Source organism: Pantherophis guttatus, chromosome 4 (genome assembly GCF_059756535.1).
Source record: "Pantherophis guttatus breed Tessera chromosome 4, ASM5975653v1, whole genome shotgun sequence".
NCBI lineage: Eukaryota > Metazoa > Chordata > Lepidosauria > Squamata > Colubridae > Pantherophis > Pantherophis guttatus.
The window spans coordinates 94767445-94790265 of NC_142066.1; the positions used below are offsets into that span (position 1 = coordinate 94767445).

Here is a 22821-nt window from a genome sequence, read left to right on the forward strand (position 1 = left end):
TAATTTCCCTGCTGTCAGATTTCCAAAAGTAAAACTTCCTCCCATACTCTAGGAGTATTTGGGGGAGCATTATTTACATTGTAGTAATTATGCAATATCTTTTCAATCAGTGCCATGCTCAAGTTATTCACAAGCCATGTTAAGAATTCATTCTTAGATATAATGGATTTATATAGATGAAAATGTTAAATTTGAGGTAAAATTGGTTTTTTCTTAAGTTTTGAATTTCTTTTTTATCTTCTTTTCTTTTTTTGTTTACTTATAAAAGATGTAATGGAAATTGTGAATTGAGCTTGTGAAAGGAATCTAATGTGGTAACGATCTATGACCGGATCGAGATTTTTGCTCTTGAAAGTTATGTTTTTATGTTTAAATTTGGAAAAAATAAATAAAAAATATTTACAAAAAAAAAAAAGAATTCATTCTTAACTCAGCTTATGAATAACCTGAACATAGCACTGAATAGAGTGAATAACTTCAGCATATCATGGACCTCTTAAATTGTTTTCCAGTCCAGAATACGTAGATTACCGTATTTTCCGGCGTATAAGACGACTGGGTGTATAAGACGACCCCCGACTTTTCCTGTTAAAATATAGAGTTTGGGCTATACTCGCCGTATAAGACTACTCCTCTTCCAACGCACACCAAATAAAAATTAAAAAACATCAACTGGCTCACCCACAATGTAAAAGCAGCTGTGCTAGACCCAAAATGGCCCCTGCAACAAGCAGGAACCTCACAGCGCCACAAAAAGCCCAAAAAAACAACTTTCACACTTTACACACACACAACACAACTGGCTCACCCACAATGTAAAAGCAGCTGTGCTAGACCCAAAATAGCCCCTGCAACAAGCAGGAACCTCACAGCCACAAAAAGCCCAAAAACCAACTTTCACACTTTACACACACAAAATTCCACATACAGCTTTGTGAGATTTTGTGTGTTTGAGTGAAACACTACAGAAACACACTAAATCGCAGAAAACTGCACAAATATTATTTTATTTTTATTTTTATATGAAAGCTAAATTTAAAACTTCCTAAACTTTAAATAGATGGTCTAAAAAATGGTCTAAAAAAGAACAACTAAAAAAAACCCAATTAGCTGTTTTTTTTAAAGCTCCCAAAGGGGGAAAAAACTTACCCAATAGAACAGGGGTCTCCAACTTGGCAACTTTAAGACTTGTAGACTTCAACTCCCAGAATACCTCAGCCAGCTTTGCTTTGCTGGCTGAGGAATTCTGGGAGGTCAAGTCCACAACTCCCTGCCTGCTTGATTGCAGGCAGGGAGTTGCTTGCTGATGGAATGGATTCAGGCAAGCGAAGCAAGGCAAGTGTTGCGACTAGCAGCTAAGGTAAGCAAGCTGGAGGGGGAAAACTTTTTTCCTTTTACATGGCTCTGGCGATCCAAGCTGAGTTGCCTGATTAGCAGGCAACTCAGCTGGGATGGTCAGAGCTTGGCTCGTCAGAGCCTTTCGGGCTGGTTTGCCTGGTTACAGGAGAACGACACCTGGCGTATAAGACGACCCCCAACTTTTGAGAAGATTTTCATGTGTTAAAAAGTTGTTTTATACGCCGGAAAATATGGTATGTATATTGGTCTACAAGATAAAACCAAGCTAGTTTAAAAATCAAGCAAGATGACGCTTAAAGCCAATATACATTAAAGCAGCAGCAATATAAAAAGTTTATCTCCAGCAAAAAACTAGCACCCTCTGTAGTCTTTACAAAACAATATTAGGTATAGAAATACATTTTTAGGAGCTTCCTAAAATGTAATAAAAAGTGGAATATAAAGTTAATAAAATTTAATGGGAAGGAAGGGAGTTAAGTTATAGATAATCCATGATTTACGACTCATTGTGTTACAACAATCTCAGAAGGAAAGCATCTCTGGCCATTTTAACTGGTCATGCTGCTACCCTAGTTATGTGACCACATTTTGGGGTCTTGGCAATCAGTTATGACCAGTTGCCAAGTACTCTGCAATCATGTGATAATCATTTGCAATTTCTCTGTTGTCTGTCTCACAATTAATGAGAGAGGAAAACACTAGTCTCCGGAAAGATTCAGAAAGATGACAGCATTCAGAAAGATGGTATGCTAGCATTTGGGAAAGGAAAAAAGGTAGTGAACAACATTCTTCTGAGCTTTCCAGAACAATGGCATTTGTTAGTGTTTTCATCAGGTAATGCAATTTGGAGAAGCAGCTTCCCAAACCATTATGAGAATGTGGCAGGATGGAGCAGGCAAACCTGGTAATCAGCAGCTGAAGAACAATGCAAAAGTTAAGTGGACCCAGGCATGACAGGGTGGGGAGACAGCCCAGATATTCCAGTGTAGCGAGAAGCCTGGGTCCTCTCCCTACCCCACCACACAGGAGGCCCTAGCTCTCTCCCCAGTACTCCACTTAAGAACCTGCATGGTGACTTAACAACCAAACTGGGAGAACTGGGAAAAACTGTTGAGCAAAAACGTCACATAGCATTTCATTTAATGACTACTGTGCAACAACTGAGACTGTGAGCTTAATTTTGATCTTAATGGATCTATAGTCAGTTTTTGACTCCTGTCAACTGCCTGGAAAAATCCCTGCAGTTTTCATGGCGAGACTTTCAGAAGTGCTTTGCTACTGCCCCCTTCCAAAGTGGAGGGAGGACGGGAGGGAGGCAGGCAGGAAAGGAACCCAAGATCAGCCAGGTGGCTCTGTTCTGAAAGCAAGACTAGAATTTATGGTCTCCCCATTTCTAAACTTCCTGGTTTCTAGCACAGTGTCTTAACCACTACATCAAACTGGGTCAATTTGATTTGTGGAATATTTTGCCTACATTTTATGCTTCGTATGTCACTTCCAATTATGTTGGCAAGATATTAGCTTCTGATTTCTATTTCTCTCTCTCACACACACACACAGAGAGAGAGAGAGAGAGAGAGAGAGAGAGAGAGAGAGCGAGCTTTCAAATATTCAAACTTGAATCTTCTGCATCAGAGATGTCAAACTCAAGACCCATGGGCCACATATGGCCCATGGGGTGCTTAAATCCAGTCCATGGGGTCAGTCTAGAAATATCAAAGGACCGGCCCGCTGGGCCTCTGCCAGCTAAAACAGGCCGCATGGGGCCCCATGTGCCCCATTTGGCCAGTAAAGTGGTACAGGAGGCTGTTCAGGGCAAAAACAAGGCAGAGGGCGCCGCACGCAGGGGGCCTGCACCCTGTTTAGGCCAACAGGATGCTGCAGGAGGTGTCTGTCCGGTCTCCCACCCACCACCCCACGGAGAACTACAATGCTGATCTGGCCCTCGAAGAAATCCAGTTTTGACACTCCTGTTCTACACGGAGCCCTCTAACAAGAAAATCCTGTAAGCAACTGAAGTAAACCTGTTCACTAATTTGTTAACCAGTCAATCCAGATTTTCAACATATCTGACTGTTGACCTATCCTAAATGAAGCTTCAATTTACAACTTTGAATATTATAAATTAAGTTTTTTGGGGGAAAATGAAAAAATTAGGAACTAGTATATCTAGTTTTCTTCAACACTAGACGAGTGTTTAAAATACTCTTTTTTATTCAACAACTGTTCCTGTGCTGTACACTCCAGACATCTTACTGCTGTCTTTTCTTCAGTATGAATTTATCAGCAGCACGTTCTGAAGAGAGTTAAATAATGTTATGTTTAATTTAACCACAGTCAGGCAAAATCACCATTTGTCACATTTTTAGAAAAAAACTATTCAAGGCAAGAAAGAGTTTTTAAGCTAAATAAACTATAATTGGGTAACTTTTCAATAACATATTGGTGATACCATATGCAATGTATAAGTTTTTATTATATATAAAGTTCTTACTGAAATGCTTGTACCTTATACCTTGCGTATTTCTTTTGTTTTTAGTAATGTATGTATTATTTTAATTTTGGATTGTAAACTGCCCAATTTAAGATGGCAGCTATATAAATGCAATCAACATCATCATATAATTTCACATTAAATTTCAAATATTTAAAGATTAAATTATCACTATTTGCAATGTACTGCTTAAGTTCTTCAATCATACTATGCCGTAATATTTTTACTTTAGTTTGTCAGCTGAATCCGGATGTTTGTAAATCATGATACATGGCTTTGTGAGATATGTGAGCTAAAGTCTTGGAAATTGTTAAGTATCATTTGGAATTTTTATTCAATAAACTTAAATTTTCTCAGAATAATCATGTATTCTCCACATAAACGAGGCATTGGACTTACCGTGAACGCTCTTTCTCCGGGGGCTGCGGAGTGGGTCAGGAGTGGGATGATACAGTCAGTCTGACCAATTACTGAGTCGAATTGCTTTGGCCACGCCTCCTCAAGCCTCCATTGCTTCCAGTTTGTTCGACGAAGGCAAATCTAAAAGACATGCTCCAACAATAGTTAGTCAGAAAGGAAGTGTCGCAGGTGGGAGGGGCTGACCCACTCCGCAGCCGCCGGAGAAAGAGCGTTCACGGTAAGTCCAATGCCTCTTCTCCCAGTAGGCTGCGGAGAGGGTCAGGAGTGGGACATACCCAAGCTCGTCAGCCCTATGGGTGGGAATCCTGCGACCTAGAAGGCCTCGGTGCCAGGTGTACCTGTTGGAGAACCCTCCTGCCAAAGGAAGCCTCCGCAGAGGCGTACACATCCAAACAATAAGGTTTAATAAAAGGGGCAGTAGTAGTCCAGGTAGCTGCCCGGCAAATGTCCTCGAGGGAGGCCTGCGTGGCCCAAGCAGCAGTGGTAGTTGCACTGCGGGTGGAATGTGCACTGATGTGCCTCGGAGGGACAAGGGAACATGACTCATAAGCTCGTGCAATACAGGCACGAATCCAATGGCCAATAGTGGCCGAGGCGGCTTTGGATCCCAACGAGGCAGGTTGGAAAGAGAGAAAAAGTGCCTCAGAACGTCTGGATGGAGCTGTCCACGACTTGTAAATCTTAATAGCCCTGCGGACATCCAATGTGTGCCACTTGAATTCTAGAGGATGGGAGGGGTTGGGGCAGAAATTAGGAAGGATGATTTCTTGCTCCCGGTGAAACCTGGAATTAATTTTTGGTACGAAGGCAGGGTCCAAACGGAGGACAACTCTGTCTAGGTGGATGATACACAAATCAGGCCTGATAGAAAGGGCCGCTAGTTCTGATAGGCGGCGGGCCGACGTGATGGCTACCAGGAAGGCAACCTTCAGAGTAAGGAACCTAAGGCTTGCTGTACATAGAGGCTCAAATGGAGGTTCGGTAAGTGCCTTCAACATCTGCGGCAAGTTCCAGGTGGGATATCTGTGAATCACAGGTGGGCAGAGATTCTGAACTCCCTGTAAAAACTGTCTGATGGAAACATGGTGAGATAGCGACACCCCGTCACGAGGAGACAGTACCGTGGCGAGAGTAGCAACATGACGCTTCAGAGTGTTGTGCGCCAGTCCCTTACGGAAACCATCGTGGAGGAACTCCAGCACCTACGGAACAGAAGCTGACAGGGGATTAATCTCGCGCGCAGAGCACCAAGAGATAAATACCTTCCACGTGATGTTGTAGAGTCTGATGGTGGATTCCCTTCTGTCTGCCTGCATGATTTCGATGACTTCAGCAGAGTAGTGGGCTTCACTCAGGAGGAGCCCCTCAACAGCCAGGCGGTTAGATTGAGCCACTGGGGCTCTGGATGGTTGATCCCCCCAGGCTGAGACACACCCTCTCCTGGGGCAACCGCCAAGGCCGTACTGTGGATAGTGCCACGAGGTCGGAAAACCAAGGCCTTCTTGGCCAATGGGGCGCGACGAGGATGACCTTTGCTCCCTCCACCACGATCTTGCGCAGTACCCGTGGAATTAGAGGCAGAGGGGGAAACGCATAGAGCAACTCCCGCGGCCACGGGCAGCGAAGGGCATCTGTGTTCTCCGCACCCGGAGATGGGTAACGGGTGAAGTATCGGGGAAGTTGCGCGTTCGCAGAAGAGGCCAACAGGTCTATCTGAGGCTGCCTGAACCGGAGACAAATGTCGTGTAATAGGTCGGGGTGAAGGCACCATTCTGATGCGTCTGTCGTGGTCCGGCTGAGGAAATCTGCTCAGAGATTGTCCTTGCCCGCAATATGATCCGCTTGAAGAGAGATGAGATGTTTCTCCGCCCAGGAGCCAATGAGAAGAGCTTCCTTCATCAGCAATCTGGACTTTGTCCCTCCCTGGCGATTTACGTGGGCTTTCGCCGCCACGTTGTCGGTAAATATTAGAATGTGATAACCTTGTATGGAAGGTCGAAATGCCTGCACTGCCAGATGTATCGCTCGGAGCTCCAGTAAGTTTATGTTGTACTGGGCCTCCTCGGGGGACCAGCGGCCCTGGGCTACTTGAGAACCAAGGTGTGCTCCCCACCCGAGCAGACTGGCGTCAGTCGTAATGGTGAGAGGTTGAATGTCCGAGAAAATGCAGCCTCTGTCCAGGGCCGGGGACAGCCACCAGTGTAATGACCGGCAGACGGACAGGGGAACCCTGATCTTGGACCGGGAAGCTGCGGTCTTGTTCCTTTGATATGGAAGTAATAGCCATTGGAGGCTGCGTGCACGTAATCGAGCCCATGGAACAATATTTATACATGATGCCAACTTCCCCAGTAGGTGGGACAGTTCGAGTTTGGACACAGTGGGTGCCCTGAGAAGCTGACGTATGAGGAGCCAGAGGCTGTCCCTCCTCTCTCTCGAGAGGAAGACCTGTCCTGCTTGAGAAACTATGATGGCCCCTAAATGGGTTAAGCGTGTCTGGGGTGCTAACTGGCTCTTGGGAACATTGACCAGGAACCCGTGCGCCTGCAATACTTGTAAAGTTAGCTGTAAGTCGGTCTGGGCTCTCTGGAGGGATGACACCTGTACCAAAATATCGTCCAGGTAGGCTTGAAGCCTCACTGGGACTGACCTTAAGATATGTTAGGAGAACCGCCAAAATCTTGGTGAAGCTGCGCGGGGCCGATGCCAGTCCAAAGGGAAGGGCACGGTATTGCAGATGGCGTCCCGCGTAGCTGAATCTGAGATACCGGCGATGAGCCGGGAGGATTGGGATATGCAGGTATGCCTCGGACAGGTCTATGGAGGCGAGAAAGTCTCCTGGCCGGACTCCTTCCAGAATGGTTTTCAAGGTGCTCATTTTGAATCTTCGATATACAAGATGGGTGTTTATAGAGATTTTAGATTTAGAATCGCTCTCCAGCCCCCCGAGCGTTTTGGAACCACAAATAGAATCGAGTAAAATCCCTGTCTCCACTGGTCTGGAGGAACCTCCTCCACAGCTCTGATCTCTAAGGGATGTTGAATTGCAAGTTCCATTAGACGACGCTTGCGAAGACAAGTGGAGACAGGGCATGGAGCAAAGTGGCTTGGGGGGCTGGAGCGAAACTCCAGGGGGAGACCAAATTCTATAGTATGCAGCACCCATTGATCAGTGGTGCTGCGGGCCCACCGGTCCAGAAAGAGACTCAGACGGCCTCCAATGGGGGCCATGAGGGGACCGTCATTTTTGTCGGCGGAACTGGCGATTGCCCGTTCCACGCGAAGATCGTTTTGGGGGCCCGAAAGATTTAGGTCTGTCTCAAAATGACCCTCTATCTTGGGGACGAAAGGAGCCCTGAGCATATGGACGCTGATTAGAAGTGTCCTGAGAATAATATCTAGCCTGAGGCCTGCGGTAATATGGGGTGGCCCTGCGGTCAGCTCGTCTTGTGATTGACGGCAGTATCTTTTTCTTGTCCCTGTCCTCGACTAAAAGGGGCTCAAGAGAATCTCCAAACAATTTAGAACCCAAGTATGGGGTGGATGCCAAGCGCCATTTTGCTTTGAGATCAGCTGACCATTGTCTCAGCCACAACAAACGCCGTGAGGTGATGGAGGAAGCCATAGCCCAAGAGGCGTACTTGGCCGCATTAAGTATGGCGTCAGAGGGAAATTGGATGGCTGCTATTATTTTGTTCAGATCTTGGTGAACCCTAACGTCCTGGGCTGGCAGTCGAGACTGGAACTGCTGAAGCCACAATAGGGAGGACCTAGAGAAAAAGGAGGCCGCAGTAGCGGCCTGTATTGCCCAAGCCGAAGCTTGCTGGGTCTTCTTGAAGGCTGAATCAAATTTACGGTCCTCAGGTTTAAGTCCCTCAGAGGCATCCCAGAAATGTAAGGTGATAGGTAAGCGAGAGATGCCACCGGACCATCTACTGTGGGAACCTGCAAGAGGTTTGCCAGGGAAGGGTCCATATTATAATTGCGGCGGTCAGCCCCACTAGGAGTGGGAAGGGAAGCCAGATTGGCTCATTGTTTTCGCACCACGTCCATGAACAGTTTAGGGGCTGGTACAAAAAGTTGTTCAGTAATGGGTTCAGAAAATATGCCTTGACCGATTGTAGAAGTCGTAGCAGGAATAGAATTAGAGTCCAAAAGGCCTAAAGTTACTTTGGTCTTGTGGAGTAAGGATTTGAAAAGTCCCTGAGGGAACAGGCCCGTGAAGGCTGGGACATAAGGCAAATCTGTTTCGTTGTCAGAAAGGTCAGCTTCCCTTTGAGGTTCTTCCTCCAAGTCTAGATCAGAACCTCCTCTTGATCTTATGGGCGACTGCTCTGGGGAACCAGTTAAGCTGGCAGAAGGAGATACTCTAGAACGCCTTGAGTGTAGACTTTCAGATACTAATGAGGCAGAGCGATGCTCTCTAATGCCCTCAGCAATACCATGGGAAATAGCCTTAGAGATTAAGTCTTGAATAGACTCAGGCAAGTCCTTGAGCACAGAAGAGGTTGTACAAGGAGGTTTCTGAACTTGGACAGGTTCCTGAGATTCAATAAAACAGTCAACGGGGTCCCCTTTTTGGTTTTCAGGTAATGACTCAGGGGATATAGACTGTGGTCTCTCCGGAGATAACGCTCTAGCTAAATCTGGGTTATCATCCGATCCCTGTTCTAAGGTTGCAGGACAATCGGTGATAGAGGCCTTGGTTTGATGTGATCTCGTCTTTTCAGTGTGTTCATGCAAATGAGCTTGGTGGTGGGCTTTCTTACCCGAAGTTGATTTGGAAGTGGCCTTGCGGGCCGTCTCAGCCTTTTCAGAAGGTAGGTCAGCCATGATGAGTACAGACTGTAGAATTGAGAGCAGCCTGTAAATGACAAATATATATATATATATATTATTGACAAATATATATATATATGTATATATATAAATATTATTAACAATCAGGTACCAGTCTCAGAAAGAACGAGACTTGACAATGAGGGGTAACTTCGGTAATCTGTGCAGAGCCCAAGAGTCTTGCCTCAAATGAAACAGCAGCAACTGAAAATACATTAAATTTTTGAACTTAAAAATGGCCACCGAGAAATAATAATGATGAAACAAAATGGCCGCCGAGAAATAATAATGATGAAACAAAATGGCCGAGAAATAATAATAATGATGAAACAAAATGGCCACCGTAACTGACAGTTACAACACAAGGCAATGGCGGAGGCCAAATCCTAGAGGCCAAACAATTCTCTGAGTTACATTCGCTGAACACACTTCTTCCCCCAGGGAAAGTGGCTGTACAGATGCTAAGGGAGAATTCCTGGCCTGTGTAAATTTTCGCAATAATTCTTGTCGCTGGGAGGTGGGAAAGCCTGAACAAGCACTCAGTGGCTCAGCAGCAAATCGGCTAGTGAGAGATCGCTAGCCAAGCGCAAACAGCGTCTTCAAACTCACCACCTCAGAACTCCGGGCTGGTGGTAAAGGTGGCGGCGGCTGGAACTCAGCGATGGCGTTTCCAGCTGAAGCTGAAGTAAGCCGCCCACACAACTCTTCAATAATTAGGGAGCAAAGAGAAGGTCTCCTGCCCTGAGTTCCCGAAGTGATCACTCACCCAAGGAAAACCGCTCAAAGTCCTCTTCTCCGCCTCTCAGCTGACGATCGCAGTAGCGCAGCAACAGCAGCGGCGGTGCGGCGGCGGCGTTCCCAGGCAGACTGAGCTGGCCAGCACACCTCAGTAAAATTTTAAAGCTGAAGAGATTTTTTCCACCTAAATAGTCAGGAGTGGGACTCAGAGTATTTATGTCTGGTCAGAACTACTGAGTCAAATAAACTGGTAGCAATGGAGGCTTGAGGAGGCGTGGCCAAAGCAATTTGACTCAGTAATTGGTCAGACTGACTGTATCATCCCACTCCTGACCCACTCCGCAGCCTACTGGGAGAAGAGGCGTTGGACTTACCGTGAACGCTCTTTCTCCAGGGGCTGCGGAGTAGGCCAGGAGTGGGTCAGAAGTGGGATGATACAGTCAGTCTGACCAATTACCGAGTCAAATTGCTTTGGCCACACCTCCTCAAGCCTCCATTTCTTCCAGTTTGTTTGACGAAGGCAAATCTAAAAGACATGCTCCAACAATAGTTAGTCAGAAAGGAAGTGTCGCAGGTGGGAGGGGCTGACCCACTTACACTGACCCACAGTTAGCTGTAAGTCGGTCTGGGCTCTCTGGAGGGATGACGCCTGTACCAAAATATCGTCCAGGTAGGCTTGAAGCCTCACTGGGACCGACCTTAGATATGCTACGAGAGCCGCCAAAATCTTGGTGAAGCTGTGCGGGGCCGATGCCAGTCCAAAGGGAAGGGCACGGTATTGCAGATGGCATCCCGCGTAGCTGAATCTGAGATACCGGCGATGAGCCGGGAGGATTGGGATATGCAGGTATGCCTCGGACAGGTCTATGGAGGCGAGAAAGTCTCCTGACCAGACTCCTTCCAGAATGGTTTTCAAGGTACTCATTTTGAATCTTCGATATACAAGATGGGTGTTTAGAGATTTTAGATTTAGAATCGCTCTCCAGCCCCCCCGAGCGTTTTGGAACCACAAATAGGATCGAGTAAAATCCCTGTCTCCACTGGTCTGGAGGAACCTCCTCCACAGCTCTGATCTCTAAGAGATGTTGAATTGCAAGTTTCATTAGACGACGCTTGCGAAGACAAGTGGAGACAGGGCATGGCACAAAGTGGCTTGGGGGGCTGGAGCGAAACTCCAGGGGGAGACCAAATTCTATAGTATGCAGCACCCATTGATCAGTGGTGCTGCGGGCCCACCGGTCCAGAAAGAGACTCAGACGGCCTCCAATGGGGGCCATGAGGCGACCTGTCATTTTTGTCGGCGGAACTGGCGATTGCCTGTTCCACGCGAAGATCGTTTTGGGGGCCCGAAAGATTTAGGTCTGTCTCAAAATGACCCTCTATCTTGGGGACGAAAGGAGCCCTGAGCATATGGACGCTGATTAGAAGTGTGCTGAGAATAGTATCTAGCCTGAGGCCTGCGGTAATATGGGGTTGCCCTGCAGTCAGCTCGTCTTGTGATTGACGGCAGTATCTTTTTCTTGTCCCTGTCCTCGACTAAAAGGGGCTCAAGAGACTCTCCAAACAATTTAGACCCCGAGTACGGGGTGGATGCCAAGCACCATTTTGCTTTGAGATCAGCTGACCATTGTCTCAGCCACAACAAACGCCGTGAGGTGATGGAGGAAGCCATAGCCCAAGAGGCGTACTTGGCTGCATTGTGGCGTCAGAGGCAAATTGGGTGGCTGCTATTATTTTGTTCAGATCTTGGTGAACCCTAACGTCCTGGGCTGGCAGTCGAGACTGGAACTGCTGAAGCCACAATAGGGAGGACCTAGAGAAAAAGGAGGCCGCAGTAGCGGCCTGTATTGCCCAAGCCGAAGCTTGCTGGGTCTTCTTGAAGGCTGAATCAAATTTACGGTCCTCAGGTTTAAGTCCCTCAGAGGTATCCCCAGAAATGTAAGGCGATGAGGAAGCGAGAGATGCCACCGGACCATCTACTGTGGGAACCTGCAAGAGGTTTGCCAGGGAAGGGTCCATATTATAGTTGCGGCGGTCAGCCCCACTAGGAGTGGGAAGGGAAGCCGGATTGGCCCATTGTTTTCGCACCACGTCCATGAACAGTTTAGGGGCTCTCTCTGTATTGTATCTCTGTCTGTCTCTGTATTGTATCTCTCTCTGTCTCTTTCTCTCCCACCCTCTCTCTCTGTATCTCTGTATGTGTCTCTCCCCCCCCCACCCCGTCTCTCTGTATTTCTCTATGTCTTTCTCTCCCTCTCTCTATGTTTATCTCTGTCTTTGGCCCGGCCTCTTCTGCATCCCCTGCCATCACCCTTACCTTTTCAGGCCAGGCCTTCACAGCTCTCCGCACCACAGCAGAAACTTGGAGGCCCCCTCCGTCCTCCCTACACAGATGTTCTCTGGGGGCTCAATGGGGAGACGCATAGCAGGAAGGGAAGGGGAGGGAGGGAGGGGGTGCGGTGAGAGTTCGAGGCTGGTTTGGGGCTTCCCGCCCGAAGGAAGAAAGCGGCAAAACCAGGACCCACGCATACCCCACTGGACCCCTGCTGTGCAGTTCTCCTCCCCCGCCTGCCAAGGGCAGGGGAATGATTAAATCCCCCACTCTTCCAGGAGAAACGAAGGAGGGCCGGCCATCCTCCCTCCTGGCCATTTCCACCCCCTGAAGCCTCCATGGAGCCCCTTTTCTGCCAGAGGCTGAAATTTTCATGTAGGCTCCGTGAACTGCCAGAGCACCCACCTGGGAATGCAAGGTGGCGCTGCTCAAAAGCGACCCTGAGGCTCCAACTGCCTCCATCTCCCGCTCACCGACCGGATTCGCATAGCACCGGTTAGCGGCTGGTCTTTCTGACCTCGGGGCCCATGGTAGCGCTGGGCCAGGCTCGATTCGGGCCAGGCGAGGGATGGAGGGTTCCCACTCGGCGGACCCAGGCAGCCTCGTTGCCAGGTGTTCTTTGGCGGGAGCCCCGAGAGCGGCTGGCAAGGTGGATGGGCAGCAGCGGTGGGCGAGGCTAGTTCACGGGGCGGCCGGGGGAGGGGGAGGTCAGAGCCAGGCTTGGGCGGGCCCCGCCCAGACCTAGAAGCGCCAGCTGCGAGGGCTTCCCGGAGGGGAGTCGGCTGCCTACCTGCCGAGCCTGGTGGCAGGATATCGAGCGTCTCTGCCTTCCAAATGTGCAGTTTCTTGGAAGCAATAGGTAGTGTCTAAATATAAGGAGCAGAAATCTGTTGAGCATAATCAGGGCTGGGAGGCTTTGTTGGTTTTACGTCTAGCAGATGGCGCTGTTCTCCAATGTTTTTCATGTTTTTCTCTGCCACAGGTGTGACATGTATATAATATAGGTATATAAAAACACACCCGTAGTCGAATGCAACGTTGTGTCAAAATTTGAAAGCAATCGGTAAAGAATTTTCAGAGATGTGCGGTTATGTACTAACGGACATTTACATTTTTATTTATATAGATTTTAAGTTTTCAGTATTTCAATGTTTATGCTGCTGATTATATGCCTAGCAGTTTAGATAACATCTTAGAAATATGGTATAGTCCTTCAATCCACTCTGAGATTGCTGTTTCACCACCCTCCCAAACTGAGATTAGGAGCAACTAATGATGATTATTTCCAGGTTAAACATCTGTTAAATTCAGAAACAGTATTATATGACTTGAAAGGGACAAATGTTAGCCCAAATTGTACAAGCTTTGTTGATTGAATCTCTGCATACTACAGCGTTTCCCTGAAAAGAAGACCGGGTCTTATTTTCTTTGGGCCCCCCAAAAACCGGCTAGGGTTTCTTTTTTGGGGGGGAGGTCTTATTTTTCCCCGTGTATCAGTATGAGGCGGGGGGTGGGGCAAACAGTACCTCGTGCCAGCTTCCTGAAGGGTCACAGGAGGCCATTCCATCATTCACGAAACAGCTGATTTGCAGGTACTGCTCAGGCTGCTGCCTCCAGGAAGCGTGGCTGCTTTTGCATTTAATTGAGGCTGCAAAAGAAGTCGGAGGCCAAGCGACGCGCCCCACACCTTGCACTCTCACCTAATGGTGAGGGTCACAGTAGGCAATTCTGTCCACGGAACAGCTGCCTTGTGGGTGCCACTCTGGCTGCTGCCTCCAGCAAGTGCGGCGCTTTTGCCATTGATTGCGGCTGCAAAAGCAGGCCAAGCAATGTGCCCCACACGCTGGCCTTCCAAAGGTACTGTAGCAGCAGCTATCCACAATTTTTTTACCATTATTTCGTCACGACCCATGTGGCCCAGTACGAAGTTAACATTCAGAAATGTTGCCGTAGCTGCAGAGGTCTCCTTGTGGAACACTCTGCCACCGTAACTTTGGAGCAAACCTCTGCCTTACCTGCACACCATTGAAAGACTGGAGGCTCTGAAGCCATGGAGGGAGCATTTTTGGATGTGCATCTATGCAGGGCTCCTCTTTGAAAAAATGATCTGCCAGGGGGGTGGGGGGCAGATTTTCCTGCACATGTTCCTTTCCTCCACAGGTATGGTAACATTTCTGAAATGTTAACTTTTAACACCAGATTGGGCCACATGGGTCATGATGAAATAATGGTAAAAAAACTGGATAGCTGCTGTACCCTTTGGAAGGCCAGCATGAGGTGCATCTCTTGCTGAAGTGGCTGTGCTTGAGGGGTGCTTTTGAGAGAGAAGGCAAAGATCAGCTTTGCCTTGCCCCTTGCCTTCAGCCCCCCTTTGGCTCGCCAGAACCAAGCTCTGAGAGAGCTCAATCAGAGAAGTGGCCCACAGGCTTTCAGGAGCAAAGTTGAGACTGAGAGTAGCCAGGACAAGGAAAAGTCCAGTGCCGCAGCAGCGCTCTTCTTTCCTCAGAAATGGAGTCTTGGGAGGGGGAAACTGCAGCCCCAGGCAGGGTGGATATGTCAGACCGTGTATAAAAAGCAAAAAGCGAGGGAACCAGCAGCCGCAAATAAAGGAGCTTTGTGAAACGTCATGCCTACCCATTTTCCCGCCAAGTCTTCAGCGTTGCAATCCTGGGATATGGTGAAGGCTAGGGGGGAGGAGCCTTATGGTAGAAGCAAAGCACAGCCTGTCCCTTTAGAGTAATCAAATGTGTGTATGCGAGAGTGACAGAGAAATGAGAGGGGAGTAACAAGAATTGCAGGCAATGCTGTTTCAAAGGATTTCCTCTCAGCCGTTTCTTTCTCTCAGACACAAACACACAGACATTTGTTGAGAAACGGTGGGGGCCAGGCAATTGGGTAAGGGGACTGATCCTCCCCCACCTCCAGCTTGGCATCTGCTCAGGATGGCGTCCCGAGGCCTGGAATCTGCATGGGTGACCCCTACCTGTCCAATGAGCCAAATGGGCTCCCTCCTCTCCCATGTAAAGCAGCGGCCGGCGCAGGCTCCGTCTATGCATCCATGAAGCAGGATCAGCATGGCCAGTTCTTGCCCGCAGCATTGGCGGCCAGGATTGGGTTAGAGCTGCCACCAGCCAAGATCAGCAGGCAATACTCAGTGAGCTGGAAGCTTATATTAGGCCTACCCCCCAAAATTTGACTAGGCCTTACTTTTTGAATAGGTTATACTTTCGGGGAAACACGGTATCTTTTGCGAGTCATTTAAAAATTTATGTGGCAGCTAGTCACTTCAAAAAAGCAAATACTTCTAGCAATCAAGTCTGCTATTTCAAAAGGAGAGTGGGAATAAATATGATGAAGAGGAACAAGACAAGTAATAAGAACTCCAGATGTTAAAATTCTTTGCATTAGTGAAATCTACAATGCTTTAAGGTTGCAAAGATTGGATAGCCACCTTCCCCGCCCCGCTCATCAAAAGCTGGCCAAAGAAATACATCAAATCACTTTATGCAAGATGGGACACTCTTGGTCTGTCTCCTTTCATTATAGGGGAAGGGGGAAAGCTGACTGGCTGTTGAGAAACATGGTTGCGATATCTGTAGCCACTCTTATTCTTCATGCACTTTCCTGCACCTATCACTGTTCTTTCTTTCTTTCTTTCTTTCTTTCTTATCTTAGGTGTGTAAAAGATATTAAACATTCCCCAATCCGATCAAAAGCTCTCTGTACAGAAAATTTCTACTAAGTCCTCAATTTACAACAGTTCATTTAATGACTGTTCAAAGTTGTGTCACTGAAGTGACTTATGACAGTTTTTCATTTACAGCCATTGCAGTATCCCCATGTTCACATGACCAAAATCCAGCCTCTGGCAACTGGTTCCTTATTCCTATTAACTGATTCCTATTAAGTTGCAATGTCCCGGGGTCATATGATCAACTTTTGCAATCTCTTGACAAATAAAGTCAATTGGGAAGCCAGATTCACCTGACAACTGTGTTACTAACTTCAAAACTGCAGTAATTCACTTAACAACAATGGCAAGAAAGGTCATAAAATGGGGCAAAACTAACTTAACAATTGACTCACTTAGCAACAGAAATTTTGGGCTAAATTGTGGTCATAAGTCAAAGACTACCTGTACTATAGTTATAAGGAAACGTATTTAAAATGCTGTCCAGCCGCCATTTCTAATTTTGTTCAAGCTTGTTCAGATCTTTCTCTTTTGACCAGTTTCCTCCTTGCAGATTGCTCTAGGGCAGGGGTGACAAACTGGTGGCCCATGGGCTAGATGCATCACTCACAGGCCATGCCCACTCCAGCTCCATGAAGGGGAAAAAGTCATGATACATCATGTGATAGCAACATGAAACCAGGAGAAGAGTAATCTATACTCTTGCATTACCACTCTTCTAGACCATACATAATGGTTGCATATGTAACAAGGAGGTACTATATAAGGTGTGGCACATAAAGTATACAATTTTTGAATTACAACATTAAATTGGAAACTTGAGTTTTAAAAAATCCATTTAAACAGGACTTAGTTATTTAAAATACTAAAAAAAAGTTATTATTTCTATAGCCTTTCTTTAATTAGCAAATTTCTGTCAACCATTTTAATTAATAGTGAGCTAAACTTTCTAAATAAATAAATCTTAATCCAATTAATAAATTCTGATATGAAGGCTAATCTAATAAGCTTTTTGCTGTTTGAATTCTGTGCTAATTTGAAAATACATAATGCAGTATCTAAATTTAGTCATCTATAAAATACTTTCATTCAAATTTCCTCATACCCTAATTGTTCCACAGAGATGGAAGTTAAATCTTCAAACCAATATCCTTTACAACCCAAGTCTGTCATCAAAGTGAAACAACCAACTTGATTGCAGAGGTATTTTAAAGTTTTCTGCAACACTTATTTACATAAGAACTGCACTGCAGAGAACTGTATTTACTCTAATCATAACATATGACTACAGTGTACAGTGAGAAGTCTCACATCTCAGATGTAATTTTTTAAAAGTATGTTATTACCACCTTGAAGTCTGATTTGGGCTAGAAAGGTCTTGAAGCTTTCCTGAATACACACACTGGAATCCATGCATCTGCTGTTCCTTTACATTCTCTAAAAAAATACTATTCAAGTCAAATCTTGCATTATAATTCCATGTAGAGCACACTGCGACACATGTGGGGTTTGGGAGGCCAAAAATGGGCCCGTTTTTGGCCTCCCAAATCCCCCATGTGTCACGTTTTTGCTCTCCCCAGCCCCCAGGAGCACACTGCAGGCCTCCCAAACCCTCTGCACATCCCATTTTTGCATAAAATAAGCCAGTTTTTCGCAAAAATGGGACTGTAGAGGATTTGGGAGGCCTGCAGAGTGCTCCTGGGGGCCGGGGGAGGGCAAAAACTTGATGCGCTAAGGCCAAAAACTATTTTTTTCTTGTTTTCCTCTTCAAAATCTTGGTGCGCCTTATACTCCAGTGCATCTTATAGTCCAAAAACTCCAGTATGAACAGATTCCTGTTACTTGATAAACCTTAGCAACAGGCCTACCTAACCCTACGTTCCAAGAGTCTAATGACCATGTTAATGAAATCATCTATTTATTCCTGCAAAAGAGAATGAGGCCAGTCCAATGCAATAATTAAGAACTGCTTTATCTGATATACAAAGAATTCCACAATAACAGAAATAGTATGAAATAAATTGCACATTTAAAATGTAGATCTTCTCTCCCTTATCAATTACTATAAAATAGCAATATAATATAATTGTAAAAATTCTAAGCATAGCATGGATCACAAATTGTAGAGTCACTAAATAACTTAGTAAATAAATCACTGAAGCCATTTGGCAAAATCTAACATTTGTTCTTCTACATGCAAAAAATATCAATGTGGAATTATACTGATTTCTTTATATCCCTATTATTACTTCATAGAAACAACTGCAATCGTAACTACTTCATTTACTCCATGAAATATAAAGTTGGAGAATCCTTTCAATGTCTTCAGATATCTAAAAGCTAGGGCTGGATAAGTTTGAGATGCCTAAATGTGGAGTCTTTAGGAGTTCAAATAACTTAGCATAGGAGTTTTCTCTCAACAACTTAAAGAGGAGAGAACTTTTTCACATTCATTTCCTTCTGCACAACATTCATACTATGACTCACCACTGACAATGCTGACTGTAGATGTTGGAAACTGCATGACACCTTTGACGGGCTTCAAGTTCCTCAGTCCCAATTACAAAAATGTAATATAGCTAACAATGGAACAATTCAGTCAAATGTTAAGAAAGGTGGAAACTTTTCTATTCTCAAAACACACACATACACAAATTATAAGGGCAGGTACCTTGCTTGGCATGTAAATAAACTGCATCCTTTACATTTAATTTTGAGTTTAAGATTCTTTTTTGGGAGGTGAATCATGATCATTTTCCATATAAAATTAAAAATAGCTTTTTTCTTCAGCATCTCATAAGTAATATAATTCACAGTTTATCAAAAATATAAGCCAAAAAACCTCTTCAACTGAATAGATATGTGTGCTACCCAAATAAATTACTGTAGGTTCTCTTTTTTAAGATTAAAGAAGTGTAGCAGCAATTAGAAATTTAGAACAAAACTCAATTCATTCTTAAAACATATTGTGAAGCTTACTGTAAAAGCTTTATAGGTACAAATTCAATAGGAATTTACCTGATGTCTAAGTTCATGAAAGCAAAGGATCACATACACAAAGTTGCTATAGTTATCACAACACCAGTTATCAATTACTGTTTATAAACAAGGCAGCATTTAAATTCTATCTTAAATAGAACTGAGCATAGTAAAACACAATTCATTTTGAACACAAGCGAAGTTTGTATGGCACTCATATGTCAATTTGTGGAACAAACTAAAATACTGTATTACAAACATTCTAATCCTCACTAGCATTGTTTTCCTGTACATAATATTCTAGATTTATTTTCTTCATCCAGAAACCAGTTTTCTGAAACTGCACAAAATGCTATAAGATATAAAAATGAAGCTAATATGTACAAACTAGGCAGAACATGCTCTTAAACATTCTATAATAAATTTTAAGGATTATATTATAAATTTCTCGTTGAAAACTGTACCTAACTTTCAACACTATAAGAAAATGCTGCAATCTCTCTCTGGAGTCAGATTGCCTTAACAAATCTAATAAATATTTTTCTCCTAGTTAGGTTATAAAGGGACTATTTCTGATTCAAACTAGGAGCTACTTAGAATTAAAAATAGATTTTAGTTGAACAAAAATACTATTAAATTATTAAGTTCATAAACTTTTAAATGCATCCACCAAAAGAAAAATCCTGTTCTGTCCAACAATACTTTTCTATAAAATTTTACATAAACTCTGTTAAGGACCAGGTTAAACACTTTTTGATTTTATTCTAAATGCTTATGATTTCATTACCAACTTAATCATTTTAACGGGGGAAATTTCTTTAGATTCAAAACCATGATTGTTCAATACCGTATTAGCAATAATTAAGGGCAATCATCTAAATTTGTAGACAATAGATATTGCTACACTTACATTCTTCCTCTGTTCATTAAAAAAAAAAGTAATATTGAAAGATAATCAACACTTGGTAATGTCGCAATTTATTTTATTTAAAAAAACCCGCAAACTTATGAGTAATAATAAATAACACAAGCTGAAATTTCTTATTTGAGAAATCTTAACTGTGCGGGATCAATTAACATCGATGGCCTCGGCCTGCACACCAATCAGCAAAACACCTTTCCTTCAAATGTTGGAGACACCTCCATTCTTCTCCCCCATCTTCGCCCCAGTTACTCATCTAACTCTTTAAAATGTCTCGGTTACACCCGGATTCAGAACGCCCTATGTTGCTAAATCGAAAGCCCGTCTCCAGCAAAATATGCACTTTTAATCGAGACAACAGCCGGTAGTGCAAGATACCTATGTTTCTAGGTGGAACGATGCCGTGCAGACTATTTAAACAAACCCGAGACTTCCCCCAACCTTTTAGTCTTTGCAGAGTAAAGCCACGAGTAAATCTGAAACGAATGCCTTCGATCTCAGTAGCTCCTACAATTACCGCCGCGCCCAACCTACCGCAGTTCAAGTCGACACTCCAATTCAGCCTCAAGCCTGGGGAGGCTCTGCTAGTTTCGGTCCTCCGGCAACACTTCCCACTCTACCTGGACTTACCGAGCCTCGTTTTGCGAGTACAGGACACCGGCTACCTCCACTTCGCCTCAGCGTCCTCGCCTTTCTCAAGCTTCTCCACCTAAAATCCTTCCAAGGCCCATGTTTACCTTCTGCAAGGCCGCCTCAAAGGCCTTACGCAGGATAGCAGAAGTGTAAAAGTATAGTTAGTGGAGAGGGACTCCCGACTCCAGGGCCCCGTCCCGCACATGAAATCCATCCCCGCCCAGTCTCCAAAAGACACAGGGTCCGGAGTGTATCCCCACCACCTTTCAGGGAAACCTTGGTTCCCGCTGTTGCACTTTTCTGATTTTGTTTAATCATCTGAATCTATGCTTTGTTTAATCATCTGAATCTATTTTTTGTTTTCATCATTAAAAAAGAAATCACAGGAGTTATTTACCCCACCCAGTCACTTCCTGTGTGGGATCAACATACTCCATCTTTCTCCTCTGCCCCCTCTGACGGCCCCGCGACCGAACCGATCCCGGGACAGGAAAAATCACCCTGAGACCCAACTCAAGTTTCCGTAAGAAAGGTAAAAAGGAGCCTCGAAGAAATACAAACACTGGCGGGAAGACGAAGCGCAAGGTCCCGCACAGGGCGTGTCTTCAACTATGACTGCCTTTGTTGCTCTTGCTATTTTTCTGGGCAAACACGGGCCACTCAAGAGTTTCCACCTTTCCCCTTTCTGCAGAACTCGTACCGGTTCTCGCCGTCCGCCGCGGCCACTATAGCTAAACCGACTGCGAGGGTATGCGAGAGAGACTTAAAATGGCGCCGTTCACAGGGAGCTTCTTATAGCGACTGCAGAAACTCGATTGTATCCTGCCGCCACTTCGCCAGGCCTTGCGCGCAGCAATCCACAGGCTACCCACTCAGTAGCGCGGAGGACGCGCACACACATACAAAGGAAGGTGGAGAAATAGTGCGCCTCTACCCTTCTTCTTTCGTTTGCGCGCGCGCACATAAAAACATGAACATAACAAGGCGGGGGAGATAAAACGAGGGGGGAACTCTTACCAGACACTACTAAAGGAGTTTCGGGAAGGCGAGGAATTGTGGGTATGGGGGGGGGGGAGAAGTGGAGCGTACAAGAACTAGTCACAAAGGGTGCAGGGATTCAGCCCTGAATTGAGGCGTGATGCGGCTAAACAGGGAGGGCAGAGAGTTGATCGCTCGCTGTTAGAAAGAGACTTTTTCCAGGGACAGGCAAGGAGAACGATACTCGTAGCCTGAAGGCAGGAGGAAGTTATAGTAGCTGGCTGCAGAGTAAGCCCTCTTTAAAGGTGCAGGGAACCTCCCGCACTCAAATCTACTGTACAATTGGTGTGCTTTTTCATTCAAGATTCATCATAAAGGGACAATAATTACGTTTTCCTCCTCATTTGGAGCCGCGAAAACGAGATTGTTGACGAAATGTTCTGTTTTTCTTTTCAGAGTTTCCGGTACTGCTGCTAACTTGCTTGCATTCTCGTTGGAGACAAGTAAAATAAGACTGAAATGAAAATCTTCGGGATTGTATCGATTTGCTTAGTACTTTTGTTCCGTCTGACTGGACGAATACTTAGCTCCGAATAGTATTCCATCCCCATCATCTCTAACCACTTCTGCCCTCTCCCAGTAAAGCAGCCCTTTAAATTTAAGTTCTGGACGGGTTTCGGGAAAGGAGGTGGCGGTGACTTTCTCACGTTAGTCGGAAGCGCTTTTTGCACTTCCCTCAATACTCGGCACGGAGCGGTTACTAAAGCACACAATCGACGTGCTTTTCCAGCTACACTTACAGGGGGTGAATGAGTGGTCAGTGGAGATGCAGATATTAGATTATAATAAGCGCCGTATTTCTATGGCTTATTTTGCAAATGCGTCTAGCATAGGTTATGCGATTTTTATATATGTCAGTTATAAATTCGAAGAGCCTATATTTGCGTACGAATATCTACAACCCTTAGAACGTTTTCGGGAGTAAGCCAATTCACGCGAATGCATGTAATTTCTAATAAACACATACTGTATTCTCGATTCAAGACTTTTTTTAAAAAAAATACAATTTTATATACGTTGTAATACTTTTTAAAAATGCTTCTTCAAACTGGAATTTTATATTGTCGTAGTTTTAACATTTAATACGATCTGACATTTTGGTCGACTGATTAATTTGAAAATCTGGGACTACACTCCTATCAAAACTCTTAAATGTTTGCTAATTTCTTTCTGTAGATTTCCTCCAAGATAATGTTTAATTTAAACTGTAAACTGCACGAAAATTAATTTTGCACGTGGAAACTCCACATGAACGTTTCGCTTACGTACCAAGAGTTTATTTTGCTCTGGTCAATCGGATAATGAGCCCCTTCCTGGCCATAACCTACATTTATTTGTCAGAATCTCACTGAATTAAGTGATTGATGAATCTATAA

General features: G+C 45.0%; 1 protein-coding gene and 1 long non-coding RNA gene across 51 annotated transcripts in view; one reads left to right on the top strand and one right to left on the bottom strand.

Moving 5' to 3' along the window:
* CTNNB1 (catenin beta 1) overlaps positions 1–21147 on the bottom strand; it is a 101181-nt gene extending 80034 nt beyond the window's left edge. For 20 of the 50 annotated variants that reach the window (XM_087894164.1, XM_087894155.1, XM_087894177.1 and 17 more), the window contains exon 1: positions 21108–21147. The gene's annotated coding sequence lies outside the window, so the exon portion shown is untranslated. Of the gene's footprint in view, positions 1–531; positions 586–9042; positions 9138–18360; positions 18453–20968 lie in introns of all 50 variants that reach the window. The other 30 variants (XM_087894168.1, XM_087894172.1, XM_087894171.1 and 27 more) reach the window with 5 other exon arrangements.
* A 439-nt stretch (positions 21148–21586) lies between these two features.
* On the top strand, positions 21587–21925 carry LOC132710246 (uncharacterized). Its single transcript, XR_009620970.2, has 2 exons — positions 21587–21673; positions 21842–21925. It is a non-coding gene; the product is annotated as an uncharacterized LOC132710246 (long non-coding RNA).
* Positions 21926–22821: the final 896 nt, after the last annotated feature.